This window comes from Phyllobates terribilis, unplaced genomic scaffold, assembly GCF_046119375.1.
Source record: "Phyllobates terribilis strain yellow unplaced genomic scaffold, ASM4611937v1 Scaffold_3__8_contigs__length_932513732, whole genome shotgun sequence".
Classification (NCBI taxonomy): Eukaryota; Metazoa; Chordata; class Amphibia; order Anura; family Dendrobatidae; genus Phyllobates; species Phyllobates terribilis.
Window position 1 is genome coordinate 755,215,372 of NW_027362763.1, and position 17,201 is coordinate 755,232,572.

Here is a 17,201-nt window from a genome sequence, read left to right on the forward strand (position 1 = left end):
ATATCTAAGATTATACTGTCTCCAATAGTGAATAATAAGAAATCTAGGAAGTATGTGCTAACATGAAGTTCTGATAGATAGATAGATAGATAGATAGATAGATAGATAGATAGATAGATAGATAGATAGATCAGGCAGACTAATAGGCAGGCAAATAGAATAATGAATAGATAATTGATAAATAGATAAATGATAGATAGATAGATAGATAGATAGATAGATAGATAGATAGATAGATAGATAGATAGATCAGGCAGATTAATAGGCAGGCAAATAGAATAATGAATAGATAATTGATAAATAGATAAATGATAGATAGATAGATAGATAGATAGATAGATAGATAGATAGATAGATAGATCAGGCAGATTAATAGACAGGCAAATAGAATAATGAATAGATAATTGATAAATAGATAAATGATAGATAGATAGATAGATAGATAGATAGATAGATAGATGATACACATCAGATATATAGGAGGACAGACAGACAAAAGCATTAGATAGGGGACATATTGATAGGTAAATACACATAATAAAATAGCTAAATGATAGATAGAAAAATAGATAATAGATAGATAGATAAATAGATAGATAGATGATAGATAGATAGATAAATAGATAGATAGATAGAGATAAAGATAAAAAGGCAGCACTCCATTAAGAAGCAAAACGTGTAGACTTTATTAGCCCATGTGGCTTTTTGCTTATTAATGGAGTGGTGCCTCTTTTTATCTTCATATATCTGACGGATTATGGGATTGTTGGTCCAGGAGACTGTGAGTTTTTTTTTATTTTTTTGCATTTTTTTTGCATGTTATGCTGCTTCATTTTTCGATAGATAGATAGATAGATAGATAGATAGATGGATAGATGAAAGGCAGAAATGCAACGATGTAATCAAATCACAGTAGCAACAAGACTACGTGTCGTTCCTCAATCTCCCATAGGAAATAAGATGGGCTTAGCGATCAATTAAATGAAAAAAAAAATCAATTAAATGTTAGCACAAAACTCCATTGTGATCATTTGGTTCAGTATTTCCTTCTGCTGGGGCTGGCTCTGCTATTAACCTTGCAGTAATAATATCAGATTGATGCTGCAGATCTCAGCACACCCATCATTTCTCTCTGTGTATCACAGCTAATGGCTATTTAAGGTTGAAACGTGGTAACATTAAACAGGAAAGCGTGTTGAGACGGCAGCAAGGTAATGTGTTCCTGTGTTTATCCTTGTGTGCTCTGAAGATGAAAGTGTTAATAGGAGGGCGGCATGGGAAGATGCCTTCCACAGAGCTATGTTCAGGCTACCCTGCTGTATGAGATTCCCTATTAACTCTTCACCTTCAATACATGGCAACAGCATAGAAGTGACTGCAGGTCTGTACATCATGTATTCTTTATATGACTGTGTGAAATAATTCATGCTTCACGCCCACTAAATATAATATCATGTTGGGCCTCCTGCTGCACTGTGCAGTTATTTCACACATATTAATGTTGCTTAGATCAGAAGGGGCTGAGCAATGGAGGAGTTTGTTTGCAGTTGGAGGTTACATCAGCTATAAAATAATCACAGCTGAAATGCAAATGAATAAAACCACATTATCTTTCCTTGTTTCTAAATGTAATGGAGTTTTCCAGGACTTTTTTTTCTCATTCTTCTGGTGTGCCCACTGTAAAAATAATAAAAATAGGCTTTTCTCACCCCCCGCATGCTCCATAATCCCTCTCTATACATGCGATCAAAGAAAAACCCTCTAAACCATAGTCTGATATACAATATCTTGTATGTGTATGTATATCTGCCGATGGTTTTTGGTTTCTCTTTGATTATATGATTATGCTTGTGGTCTATTCTAAAGAAACTTTGATGTTCCCCCTCGGTGGTCTCTTTGAGCGCTGATCCCATATTCCTTATCTGACTGTGCCTCTCCTTGCATGTCTTCCCTGTCTCCTCCTTATACACATACATTGAATGTTCTATATTGATATATATGTGTTTTTATTGTATTTTTGTTAAATAAAATCATATACATTTTAAGTTTTGGCGTTTTGTGGCTACACTACCTGTTCCTGGTCTCTAGGACCTCTGCTACCTGTTCCCGGTCTCCAGGACATCTGCTCCCTGTTCCTAGTCTCCAGGACCTCTGCTCCCTGTTACTAGTCTCCAGGACCTATGCTATCTGTTCCCGGTCTCTAAGACCTCTGCTATCTGTTCACTGTCTCCAGGACCTCTGCTCCCTGTTACTAGTCTCCAGGACCTCTGCCACCTGTTCCCAGTCTCTAGGACCTCTGCTACCTGTTCCCGGTCTCCAGGACCTCTGTTACCTGTTCCAGGTCTCCAGGGCCTCTGCCACCTGTTCCCAGTCTTTAGGACCTCTGCTACCTGTTCCCGGTCTCCAGGACCTATTCTACCTGTTCCTTGTCTCCAGGACCGCTTCTACCTGTTCCCAGTCTCAGGACCTCTGCTACCTGTTTCCTGTCTCCAGGACCTATTCTACCTGTTCCGAGTCTCCAGGACCTCTGCTACATGTTCCCGGTCTCCAGGACCTCTGCTACCTGTTCCAACGTGTTACGATACTGGTGTAGCACTGCTGAAATCCAGTGGCCGAAGGAGCACGAGAAGGAACAGCAAGTAGTAGCAGATTATCTTTGAGTTAGCAAAGGAATTTGAGGAAAAAATCCTTAGATAGTTAAGAACAGTCTGGGTAAGACAGCTCAGGGCTGGAGACTGGAGCTAGACTGAGCAGCTAGACACAGTACTCAAGCAATGTATGAAAGATTCATGTAGCTTTACACCGCATGCAGAATTATTAGGCAAATGAGTATTTTGCTCACATGATACTTTTTATACATGTTGTCCTACTCCAAGCTGCATAGGCTTGACAGCCAACTGCCAATTAAGTAAATCTGGTGATGTGCATCTCTGTAATGAGGAGGGTTGTTGACTAATGACATCAACGCCCTATATAAGGTGTGCTTAATTATTAGGCAACCTCCTTTCCTTTGGCAAAATGGGTCAGAAAAGAGATTTGACAGGCACAAAAAAGTCCAAAATTGTGAGATGTCTTGCAGAGGGATGCACCAGACTTGAAATTTCCAAACTTTTGAAGCGTGACCACCGGACAATCAAGCGTTTCATGGCAAATAGCCAACATGGTCGCAAGAAGTGTGTTGGCCAAAAAAGGCGCAAAATAACTGCCCATGAATTGAGGAAAATCAAACGTGAAGCTGCCACCAGTTTTGCCATATTTCAGAGCTGCAACGTTACTGGAGAATCAAAAAGCACAAGGTGTGCGATACTCAGGGACATGGCCAAGTTAAGGAAGGCTGAAAAACGACCACCTTTGAACAAGAAACATAAGAAAAAACGTCAAGAATGGGCCAAGAAATATCTTAAGACTGATTTTTCAAAGGTTTTATGGACTGATGAAATGAGAGTGACTCTTGATGGGCCAGATGGATGGGCTAGAGGCTGGATCAGTAAAGGGCAGAGAGCTCCACTCCGACTCAGACGCCAGCAAGGTGGAGGTGGGGTACTGGTATGGGCTGGTATCATCCAAGATGAACTTGTGGGACCTTTTTGGGTTGAGGATGGAGTGAAGCTCAACTCCCAGACCTACTGCCAGTTTCTGGAAGACAACTTCTTCAAGCAGTGGTACAGGAAGAAGTCAGTATCGTTCAAGAAAAACATGATTTTCATATTTTCATGCAGGACAATGCTCCATCACATGCATCCAACTACTCCACAGCTTGGCTGGCCAGTAAAGGTCCAAAAGAAGAAAAAATATTGACATGGCCCCCATGTTGACCTGATCTGAACTCCATAGACAAACTGTGGTCCATCATAAAATGTGAGATCTACAGGGAGGGAAAACAGTACACCTCTCGGAACAGTGTCTGGGAGGCTGTGGTGGCTGCTGCACGCAATGTTGATCGAAAACAGATCAAGCAACTGACAGAATCTATGGATGGAAGGCTGTTGAGTGTCATCATAAAGAAAGGTGGCTATATTGATCACTAATTATTTTGTTTTTTGTTTTTGCATGTTTTTATTTCTAAATTTTGTGCACTGATATTGGTTTACCTGGTGAAAATAAACAAGTGAGATGGGATTATATTTGTTTTTTATTAAGTTGCCTAATAATTCGGGACAGTAATAGTTACCTGCACAAACAGATATCCTCCTAAGATAGCCAAATCTAACAAAAACCACTCCGACTTCCAAAAATATTAACCTTGGATATTTATGTTTTTTTTGGGTTGATTGAGAACATAGTTGTTGATCAATAATAAAAATAATCCTCTAAAATACAACTTGCCTAATAATTCCGCACACAGTGTAAGTAGGCCAAAGCCACACAAGATGGATTCCACAGATTCAGAATCTGCCATCTTAAGTAAAGGGCAATTGCAGAACACAACAGCAGCCTCCAGTAGTAAGGAGTGAAATTGCAGCAAAATTATTAAAGTGAACAATAGTCGCCACTAGTAGGCCAACTGTAGAAGGAGAACAGGAATCCTGACACCTAGTCTCCAGGACCTATGCTACCTGTTTCTAGTCTCCTGTCCACCTGCATCTTCCACGATCTCTGCTACTTATTCCCCGCCTCCTGTCCGCCTACAATCTCCAGAAATCTGCTATCTGCGTCCTGGTCTCCTCTCCACCTACAGTCTCCAGTACCTCTGCTCCCTGTTTCCCGTGTGCCTCACCTGCCTGCTGCACTGATGCACGTGGCTCGTGTGCCCACCCGGACTTTGGGCTTGGAGGATTCTCCTCACCAGGTGAGCCTAAAACACTACAGTCACGATGTCGCTGATGCAGCAGGTCAAGAAAGACCAGTTGCAGTGAAGAGGCTGTGCTGGACCAGGCAAATACTGCTTATGGACAAGCCAGAGGAATTAAAAAAAATCCTGGGAAACCCCTTTAACTGTTGATAAATGTTAATGTCACAGTGTAACAGGCATATTCTGAGAAACCATCATGGTTATGGGCAAGAAAAAACAATGGGAAAAATACCAGTAAGTATGTCCTATTGTTTAGTCCAAGGACCACTATTATTTAATAGATATATATATGTATCGAAGATGGCATGAATTATAGCACTGTTACTGGGTGCTAATAATCTGCATGCATCATATGTCCTGGAGAGAGTAAAACTAGGAGTCACTAGTAGAGAAGGATCTGAGTGTACTTGGGAATCATAGACTGTTAGAGTAAGGAAGGGGATAATGTCTTCAGGCCTGCCAAGATCTCATAGGGTGTGGGAATTTTCAAGACCTCACTGAAACAAAGAACTACTGAGGGGTGTGACTAAGGTGGGTGGATTGAGGGAGTGTCTTTACTTATTTTGCAGCTATGTATTTTGCTATTTGTTATCATGTAAGAAGCTCCTGAAATTATGCATGGGGCAGCACGGTGGCTCAGTGGTTAGCACTGCAGCCTGGCAGTGCTGGGGTCCCGAGATCAAATCCCACCAAGGACAACATGTGCAAGAAGGTTGTATGTTCTCCCCGTGTTTGTGTGGGTTTCCTCCGGTTTCTTCCCACATTCCAAAGACATACTGATAGGGAATTTAGATTGTAGGCCCAATGGAGACAGTGCCCATAATGTCTGTAAAGCACTGTGGAATTAATGGCGCTAAGTGAGTAAAATAAGTAAATAAAATAATAATATTTTTTATTTTTATAGCGCCAACATATTCCGCAGCACTTTACAATTTTGGGGGGGGGGGCTTGAACAGACAAAAAGACATTACAAAATAAGCATAACGCAGATATTAAAATGAGTGAGGGCCCTGCTTGCAAGCTTACAGCCTAAGAGGAAATAGGGGGGACAGAAAAGGTAAAATGTACAAATATTGTATAATACAGCCATAATATGCTAATTAGGGTAAGTACATAGCACTACATGAACTGGTTGCCAGCCAGTATGTGTACAGAACAGACAGAGGCTAATCAGTGCATGGATGTTATGAACATTATTTTGAAGAAAATTTTGATATGTGCCAAACTGGGACAGTTAGACAAGTGTGTTAAGGCAATAGGCCAGTCTAAAGAAATGAGTTTTTAGAGCGCTCTATATGCCTATATTCACAAAGAGTATAAAAAACGTGATCTTCATTCCTTAATTGGAGAGCTTTGGAAATCACACATCTGTGCATTTGCTTGGTCACCATCAGCTATAAAATGAATCCCAGAATCTTTTAAATTGGAGTTAGAACTGCTCCGACATAGACTAACTAACAACACAATGTCAATCAGCTGCATCTAAGCCAACAGGAGACTGGTGTTTATTAAAGAGACATGGACTTAAAGGGGTTTTCCCACGAACAAAGTTAATTTTAATTAATAGATCTTGGAATAATAACAAGTTCCAGAATTGGATGTATTAAATAAAATGTTCCTGTGCTGAGATAATCTTATAAATGTGACCCTGCTGTGTACTGTGTAATAGCTGTGTCTGACCGTACAGGAACATGGTCTGATCATACCACAGCTCCTGGACAGGGGAGAAAGCAAAAGAGTATACAGATATTACAGAAGGGGATTGCGAATGATTGTTTTTGTGAGGGAAAACATTTCACTGCCTGTTTTTTTAAGCAATGTTTTACCTCAAAGAATCAGCTGTGGTCCCATGCTGTAATGTCTGTATACTCTTTTGCTTCCTCCCCTGCCCAGGAGATGTGTTATGATCAGACGATGTTCCTGCATGTTTCTGACCATGATGCAAAAGGAGCCCCGATCAAGTATTGAGTGCATTTACTGAATATATATTTCAGTAGGCCAACATTTCAGATTTCAAAAACATTTTTCAGGCTGTTGTTATAAAATATTCTAATTTACTGAGATAATAACTTTTGTGTTTTCATTGGCTGTAAGCCATAATCATCAGCATTAACAGAAATAAACACTTGAAATAGATCACTCTGTTTTGTGATGACTCTATATAATATATGAGTTTCACTTTTTATATTGATGAAGTGAAATAAATTAACTTTTTGATGATATTCTAATTTAGTGAGATTCACCTGTATATATAACTATGTACGTTTGGTATTGCTGTAATTGTGCTATTGTACTATCATTCATCGGACAAAAAAAGCCATCATATGGCTGTATCAATGGAAAAATAAAAATGTTACTGCTCTTGGAAGAAGAAGATAAAAAGAAACTGTAAAAACAACAAATCAGCCCACAAATACAGTGGCTGGCGAAAGTATTCAGCCCTTTGCTAATTATCGTATAGATATTTTAGTAGATATATTTTATATATACAATATATATACAGTGAAGAAAATAATTATTTGATCCCTTGCTGTTTTTGTAAGTTTGCCCACTGACAAAGACATGAACAGTCTATAATTTTAAGGGTAGGTTAATTTTAACATTGAGAGATAGAATATCCCAAAAGAAATCAAGAAAATCACATTGTATAAATTAGATAAATTTATTGGCATTTTGCAGAGAGAGAGAAATAAGTATTTGATCCCTCTGGCAAACAACACTTAATACTTGGTGGCAAAACCCTTGTTGGTAAGCACAGCAGTCAGACGTTTTTTGCAGTTGATGATGAGGGATGCGCACATGTCAGGAGGAATTTTGGTCCACTCCTCTTTGTAGATCATCTCTAAATCATTAAGATTTTGAGGCTGTTGCTTGACAACTCGTAGCTTCAACTCCCTCCATAAGTTTTCTATGGGATTAAGGTCTGGAGACTGGCTAAGTCACTCCATGACCTTACTGTGCTTATTTTTGAGCCACTCCTTTGTTGCCTTGGCTGTATGTTTTGGGTCATTGTCTTGCTGGAAGATCCAGCCGCTATCCATTTTTAATGTCCTGGCGGAGGGAAGGAGCTTGTCACTCAGTATTTTACGGTACATGGCTCCATCCATTCTCCCATTGATGCGTTGAAGTAGTCCTGTGCCCTTAGCAGAGAAACACCCCCAAAGCATAATGTTTCCACCTCCATGATTGACAGTGGGGACGGTGTTCTTTGGGTCATAGGCAGCATTTCTCTTCCTACAAACACGGCGAGTTGAGTAAATGCCAAAGAGCTCAATTTTTGTCTCATCTGACCACAGCACCTTCTCACAATAACTCATTGAATCATCCAGGTGTTCATTGGCAAACTTTGGACGGGCCTGCACATGTGCCTTCTTGAGCAGGGGGACCTTGCGGGCACTGCAGGATTTTAAACCTTTAAGGCGTAATGTGTTACCAATGGTTTTCTTGGTGACTGTGGTCCCAGCTGCCTTGAGATTATTAACAAGTTCCCCCTGTGTAGTTTTAGGCTGATCTCTCACCTTCCTCATGATCCAGGATACCCTATGAGGTGAGATTTTGCATGGTGCCCCAGATCGATGTCGATTGACAGTCATTTTGTATTTCTTCCATTTTCTTACTATTGCACCAACAGTTGTCTCCTTCTCACCCAGCGTCTTACTTATGGTTTTGTAGCCCATTCCAGCTTTGTGCAGGTCTATGATCTTGTCTCTGAGATCCTTAGAAAGCTCTTTGGTCTTGCCCATGTTGTAGAGGCTAGAGTCTGATTGATTAATTGAGTCTGTGGACAGGAGTCTTCTATACAGGTGACTATGTAAGACAGCTGTCTTTAAAGCAGGTAATAATGAGTTGATTAGGAGAATCTAACTGGTCTGTAGGAGCCAGAACTCATAATGATTTGTAGGGGATCAAATACTTATTTCTCACTGCAAAATTAAAATAAATTTATCTAATTTATACAATGTGATTTTCTTGATTTTTTTTGGATATTCCATCTCTCAATGTTAAAATTAACCTACCCTTAAAATTATAGACTGTTCATGTCTTTCTTTGTCAGTGGGAATACTTACAAAAACAGCAAGGGATCAAATAATTATTTCCTTCACTGTATATTAGTGGTGAAAAAAAAATTGAAATTTTAAGACCAAAAAAGTTTGCGTGTGCCACTAGTAGCCATTTTATTTTTCCAAAGATGGAGCTGTAGCTTTCATTGATGTCAGACTTGGGCTACATACGACATATTAATCACTTTTTATTGAATTTTTGGGGGGGAACTGCAGTGATTGTAAAGCTGAAAGTCTGGTGTTTTGATTCTTTTTTTTTTCACCGTTCAGCGTATGTTTTAATAATCTTATATTTTGATAGAACAGACTTTTATGGATGTGGTGATATCAATTATATTTATTATTATTTGTTTTATTTGTTTTAAAACTGGGAAAAGGAGGAAGATTTAAATGTTCATTTTTTATATATGTTTAAGTCCCTTTTTTAAATTTAGTTTTTTATTTTTTAGTCTTCCTAAGGGACTTTATCCTATGATCGCTTAATCGCTTATACTACATACTGCAATATTGCTGTATTGCGGCATAAAGTATAAATTGCAGATTTCTTTGCGCTCAGCCTATGGCTAGGGTCACTCAAGAGTATAAAAAAATCGGTCCAATTTCCATCCATAGATGTGGAACTATTTTTTTCTCATTTGTCATCCGTATGCAATCCGCTTTTTTACTCAGCAGCTATTAATCATTTATAAGACCATTTACAGTTTCATATCTTACAGAGTTGTAATGTATCCGTAAAAATTGGATGCTCGTACTTTGGTTCTATATGGCATCCGATGTATTTCTCGCACTCATCCAAATACAGAGTCAAATCGCAGCATGCAATCAGCACTGCCTCATTGAATAACATGGGTAAATGTGCTGTCCGATTTATACGGTGGTGTGAGTGACGCACCCAGGGGATGGGGACGGCTCGGCACCCGGGCCTAGTTGTTGGTTTTGGGGGATGCCGCGGTGGCCGGCTCCCGAGGCCGTACCCTGGGCTCACTCTTAAAAAGCAAGGAATTGGGGAAAAGGTGTATGGGATAGGGAGAGTTTGTGACGCCGCCCGTGGTAGCGCTGCTGCAGTCCTCTGAGGCCGGTGATCCGGCAGCTTAGTTGGTGCGGCTCCCCACAGGTGGAGCGGGGCCTCAGGGCAGCGTAAGTGAGGGGATGCAGGACAGAGGGGACCCAGCCGGGTCAGAAGAAGAATAGGCACACTCACAACAGTTCACTTCAGTACCTTTACTGGTGGTGTTTCAGGCACGATCCAGGGCACTGTAGGGTGAAGGGTGCATTTCAGGACTCTCCCCAGTGAGCGGGTGTGGGGCCTCCTGTTTCTTGCCTTTTCCTGTTAAGTTTATGACCTGCCTGGAGCTAGGCCTAACTTGGTCTCTGTCTTGCACCTGCTGACCTGGTGGTAGGGCCTTCTGTTGGAGATCACACTCCCTGGTCTCTTGGGCCTCTGTGATTCCAGATCCTGGTATTACAGTCAGCTTTTCGTATTCGTGGGACATATAGTTCGCCAGGGGTTCCGGTTGTTTCTGCTGGTCCTAGAGGTCCTTGCAGACTCGGACCTGGTGTCCGGTATATGGTTGTGGGGTGAGCTGGTTAAGCTCCTCTGCCCCCTATGTAGCTCGCTTACTCCACTTGCCTTTGGCCGCGCTCGGGGCCCTCACTAGGCTTCACACTGGCAGTAGGCCTCGCTACTCTTCACCGCTCTTACGGCGTCGGCACACCTTGGGCTCACTAACCTGAGCTCCCTGAGTCTGAGCTGTCTCTAGAGGGACTGGAACTTCCTCTGTCCCCTGAGAAAACTGTTTTCTAGACTGAGCTCCACTGCAGGCTGACCTCTCAGGCTCATCTACTGCAGGAACTGACTGACTGCCTAGCTCCACCTTCCCTTTTTATATCCCTAACGGGCTCCCTCTGGTGGTCTGAGGTGGAAGGTGGAGGTGTGTGAATGCTGTGAGGGCCTCTTGTGGAGGAATCCGTCCATGCACCCCTCTAGGATCTGTGGCACCAATGCACAGCAGGGGCACCACATTCCCCCCTAGCAAAGCTCAGTACTCCCGGACTAAAGTACTTTTTATAACAACAATAATAACAATCTTCCCTTTATGGGAAGCTGTTTGCTTAAACGTTACATAATAAATCATTATAAATAACAAATATATACATATATACAATAAGCAACCTCAGAATTCAAGTCTCTTTTGGTGAGGTTCCCCGATAGGATGTCCATCTCACAGGGCAGAGTACTTGGTAGCTTGAGGGACCTGTCCCAAACCATAAACATAGGCCCTGGAGTGGCTGCAGGGCATGGTGATCCCGAGTTGGACCTCCGTTAGTGCCACACCAGACAGGTTTTCCTTCTGAGGTCACCTAACGGGGCACTCCAGGGAGTGCAATTATATACAAGAAGCAGTTCTTAGGCTGCGCATAGTACTCAGCCACAAAGTTCTGTATGTACCCTTACGGGTAACTAGAGGTAACAAGGGAAAGTGTCCATATCACTTACATTGTCCATTACAAGGCAAAACACAAGTTAATAAATACATGAAAATACATAACATATTACCCCAGGGGCAACTATTTACACTGTCAGAATTTCCTTCTTTACTCTCTGTACCTGACAGGGGTCTGACCTAGTGTACTACGTGTAGACCTACGTGGTATTGGGATGCGTGAGGCACTAGTATTTGCACTACCTCCCATTCTGTCAGTTCTAAGTGTTGGTGAACTGCAGGGTTGCCTTAACCTCGCTACAGGACTGGCAAGTAGAGATGAGCGTTGTTCTACTCGAACTGTTCGCCAATCTCAAATTCGAGCTGTTTTGGGCGGTGTTCGAGCCGTTCGGCGAACACGAACACGAACAATTTGAGAAAAATTCGGCTGTTCGAGGTTATGTTCGATAACTGTTCGTGCACCAAAATCATAACTGGATTTTTTCTCAGTAATGATGAAAAAAATTAATGTTAATACGCAGTTTGAGTGTACAGCAGGGTGGGGGGAGGGGCAGGGGATGGATCTCTGCAGGAACAATGAAGATCTCCATTTTTTTTCCTCTTTCCCGCATTTACAGTGGGGAGGTGCAATCTGTCAGCCTATCAGCAGCGCACACACGGAGCGAAGTGCTTTTTTTCACACAAGCAAGGGCATGTGTCATTGGCAGTGTATGTCACATGTCCTTGCCCTATAAGACCAAGCCATTTTCCCCGTCGCCACCATTTTCTCACTGCTGCAGCTGCGTGTTAGACGGCACCGCTGTTGCTGTGTGCGCTATACCTTGTTAATTTCAAGTCAATTTTCGCACAAATCTACAGATAGCTTGGGAGTAGGGAATAGTTGTGATTGCAGTCCTTTTAAGGACTAGGTTACAGCATTTCCTACGACTTTTATCAGGCAGGTCTGTGCTCTTAAATAGATAGATTGTGGGAGTAAAGACTAATTGTAATTGGAGTCCTTTTCAGGACTAGGTTACATCAGTTCCTATCAGTTTTTGCCAGGCAGGTCTGTGCCAGTGCTGTGCAAGTTTTTTTCACAGCATTTGGCTGAATCTAGCAAAGGTAATCCTTTTTGGCCTATTGCAGAGTGTGTTAGTCAGTGGAGTAGCCTATCTGTGTTGCAAGATATACCACCTGTGTATAGAATACCAATTTTTTTACTGCACCTAGTGAAGTAAAATCTTTTGGGCATAGCATCATTCTATTAGTCCATCTATACTGACCTCCATCAGGTTGCAAATTGAATATAATTTTTTTCTGCATCTAGCTCTGAAAAAATATTGGGCTTCTAGCTGTGTGTGGGACTTGTTGTATTAGTCCATCTATACTGATCTCCATCAGGTTGCAAACTGCATATATTTTTTTCTTCATCTACCTCTGAAAAAATATTGGGCTTCTAGCTGTGTGTGGGACTTGTTCTATTAATCCATCTATACAGACCTCCATCAGGTTGCAAACTGAATATATTTTTTCTGCATCTACCTCTGAAAAAATATTGGGCTTCTAGCTGTGTGTGGGACTTGTTCTATTAATCCATCTATACAGACCTCCATCAGGTTGCAAACTGAATATATTTTTTTCTGCATCTACCTCTGAAAAAATATTGGGCTTCTAGCTGTGTGTGGGACTTGTTCTATTAATGCATCTATACAGACCTCCATCAGGTTGCAAACTGAATATACTTTTTTCTGCATCTACCTCTGAAAAAACATTGGGCTTCTAGCTGTGTGTGGGACTTGTTGTATTAGTCCATCTATACTGACCTCCATCAGGTTGCAAACTGAATATATTTTTTTCTGCATCTACCTCTGAAAAAATATTGGGCTTCTAGCTGTGTGTGGGACTTGTTCTATTAATCCATCTATACAGACCTCCATCAGGTTGCAAACTGAATATATTTTTTTCTGCATCTACCTCTGAAAAAATATTGGGCTTCTAGCTGTGTGTGGGACTTGTTGTATTAGTCCATCTATACTGACCTCCATCAGGTTGCAAACTGAATATATTTTTTTCTGCATCTACCTCTGAAAAAATATTGGGCTTCTAGCTGTGTGTGGGACTTGTTCTATTAATCCATCTATACAGACCTCCATCAGGTTGCAAACTGAATATATTTTTTTCTGCATCTACCTCTGAAAAAATATTGGGCTTCTAGCTGTGTGTGGGACTTGTTGTATTAGTCCATCTATACTGACCTCCATCAGGTTGCAAACTGAATATATTTTTTTCTGCATCTACCTCTGAAAAAATATTGGGATTCTAGCTGTGTGTGGGACTTGTTCTATTAATCCATCTATACAGACCTCCATCAGGTTGCAAACTGAATATATTTTTTTCTGCATCTACCTCTGAAAAAATATTGGGCTTCTAGCTGTGTGTGGGACTTGTTGTATTAGTCCATCTATACTGACCTCCATCAGGTTGCAAACTGAATATATTTTTTTCTACATCTAGCTCTGAAAAAATATTTGGCCTTCTAGCAGTGTGTGGGACTTTCTCTATTAGTCCATCTATACTGACCTCCATCAGGTTGCAAATTGAATATAATTTTTTTCTGCATCTAACCCAGCCAATAGTTTTGGCCTAATACCACAGTTTGGCCACTCAGCTCTGCTCGGTTCCCATCCATTGTTTTTTTGTGCAAACAACTCCAGAGTTGTTAATTAGTTAACCACCAAAATGAGTGGAAAAAGGCCTGCTGCTGGTGGAAAGGGGAATAGGCGTGTTGGGAAGGGGAAAAAAGGTTGTGTCCGTGGGGTAGGTGTTAAAGCAACAGTAACATCTGCAGAAGAAAGACCATCTTCCAGCCAAACTAAAATGTCTACTTCTTTTAGCGGACAATGTGATAAGATCCCTTTCTTATGGCCACGCCAATCGCTACAAATTCCAGATGAGGCACAAAAACAGCAGGTGCTTCAACGAATATCAAGTGCTCCTTTAAGTGGGCTCTCCTCCACATCAACTTCAACATCACAAATACTCCAGTCCTCAAAGGTGTCACCCCAATCACACTTGCTTCCTCACAGCTCCCAAATCTCCAGCTGCCCGTCTGAGTATGAGGTAGAACAGATGGTTGAGTCTGCAGAGCTGTTTACTCATACTATAGCCTGGGAATCAGAGGTCGACTCCAGCGCTTCTGTCAATCCAGACGAGGAAATGATCTGCACTGATGCCCAGAATCTTTATGAGTCGGATCCAGGACCAGACGCAGAAGGTTCTGACCATAATGTAGACCCTCATTCCCAAACTGTAACTCCTGTTGGTGGAGACAATGAGGAAGACTGTTATGTTCTGCTACCAAAGCTAAGGAAAGAGAGGAGATCTGTCCCTACTATAGGACTCAGCTGAATCCCTACGATGTAACAGGGAACCTGATCCTGCGATCAGACTTGCTAAAGTCCTAATCTAGTCTGTACGGAGACCTATAGATGTGGGGAGGGAATCCCTACAAGTACTAAGGACTGGGAGGAATATGGGACACCTCCTAACAGAAATAGTAGCAGACAGACGAACAAACAAAATAGATAGAACATAGAGGTCCGTAGACCAAGCAAACTAACAGAGTTAGATACAGAGCACAGGCTAGCTAGAAAGTAGATATACAATGAAGTCCAGCAAAGCCAGAAGGGCGGAGCAGGATTAAATAGGCCAACAAGGTCATGTGACCAGCAAAGGAAAAAAAACCTAACAGCAAGGTTCTAACAGTACCCCCCCTTCTAAGAGGATCCTCCGGATCCCCTAGGACCAGGCTTATCAGGAAATCTCCTGTGAAACGCTCTGATAAGTCTGGACGCGGAAACATCATCTGACCTCACCCAAGAGTTATCCTCGGGTCCGAAACCTTTCCAGGCCACAAGATACTGCAAACTACCTCTATACCGTCTAGAGTCAAGGATGCGAGAAATTTCATATTCCCCGTCCTCCACCACCGGAGGAACAGAGGCAGAGGCGTCACCATCCGACACAACAGCTTTTTTTAACAGAGAGACATGAAAGACCGGATTAATTCTCCAGGAGGTAGGAACCTCCAACCTAACAGCAGATTGGTTGACAACCTGAAGCACCTTAAAGGGCCCTACAAACTTGGGACCCAATTTCTTAGAAGGAATCCTCAACCGCAGATTCCTAGAGGACAACCAAACCATGTCACCAACAGCGAACAAAACCTCCTGTCGTTTCCTATCAAAGTAGTCTTTAGATTTTCTGTTGGCCTCCTGAAGATTACCACGCACATCCGTCCAAACTCTTTCCAAATCACCGGAAAAATTCTCCTCCTCAGGCACGGCAGATCCCAACTTGGAGAACGACCCAAACGACGGATGTCTCCCAGAACAACAAAAAAAAGGCGAACAACCAGCAGAAGAAGATGTATGATTGTTCAGAGCAAATTCGGCAAGTGGCAGAAACTCAGACCACCCCTCTTGATTGTCTGCCACAAAACAACGCAAGAACTGCTCAACATCCTGGTTTTTCCTTTCTGTCTGGCCATTAGATTCAGGATGATATCCGGACGAAAACGACAAATGAATTCCCAACCTGTCACAAAAGGCACGCCAAAAACGAGCCACGAACTGAGGACCCCTATCAGAAACAATGTCAGTAGGAACGCCATGAAGTCTGACAATTTCCTTGACAAAGGCCTTAGCGAGAGTTTTAGCGCAGGGCAGTTTGACGAAGGGAACCAAGTGACACATCTTGCTAAAACGGTCCACGACCACCCAGATGACAGTAAAACCCTCAGAGGGGGGAAGGTCAGTTATAAAGTCCATAGCCAAATGTGTCCAAGGAGCACTGGGGACCTCCAAAGGACAAAGCAACCCCGCAGCAGGAGTATGTGAGGACTTAGATCTAGCACATATAGTACATTGGCGCACCCACTTAATGACTTTCTTCTGCCATCCAGGCCACCAAAAACTGCGACCCACCAGTCTCTTGGTCTCAGAGATTCCGGGATGACCTGCCAACCGAGATTCGTGACACTCAACAAACAAATCTCTCCTAAAGGTCCCAGGCACAAACAACCTCCCATGAGGAGTGTTAGATGGGGCATTCTCCTGAGCTTTAAGAATCTCATCTTCCAAAACGGAGTCTAAAGCAACTATCACAACACCTTCTTGTAAAATGTTTTCCTCTTTCTCAGCACCGACTATGGGAGAAAAACTGCGAGACAAGGCATCCGCCTTAACATTCTTAGTACCAGGGATGTAAGTAACGGAGAAATTAAACCGCGAGAAAAACAGTGCCCACCTAGCCTGACGGGCATTCAGGCGCTTGGCAGCATCAAGATATATCAGATTTTTATGATCCATAAAAACCTGAACGGGAAATTCTGCACCTTCCAAGAAGTGGCGCCAGTGTTCAAATGCGAGTTTAATAGCCAATAATTCACGATTACCAATATCGTAATTCAGTTCAGTCTCCGAAAATTTTTTTGAAAAAAAGGCACAGGGATGTAATCCATCCCCGTTATCCTGAGACAATACTGCGCCAACCCCCACAGAGGAAGCATCAACCTCAACCAAAAACGGCCTAGTAACATCAGGCTGCATAAGGATGGGAGCAGAGGTGAACCTCTCCTTGAGATACACAAAAGCTTCAATGGCCTCAGAAGACCACTGAACCGCATCAGCACCTTTCCTGGTGAGATCAGTCAGAGGTTTGACAATACTAGAAAAATTTTTTATGAATTTTCTGTAGTAATTGGCGAAACCCAAAAACCTCTGTATCGATTTCAAACCAATAGGCCTAGGCCATTCCTGCACAGCCTGAACCTTAACCGGATCCATCTCAAAACCTTTGCTGGAGATAATGTAGCCCAAAAAACTAATTCTCTGTACAGCGAACTCACATTTCTCCAGCTTAGCA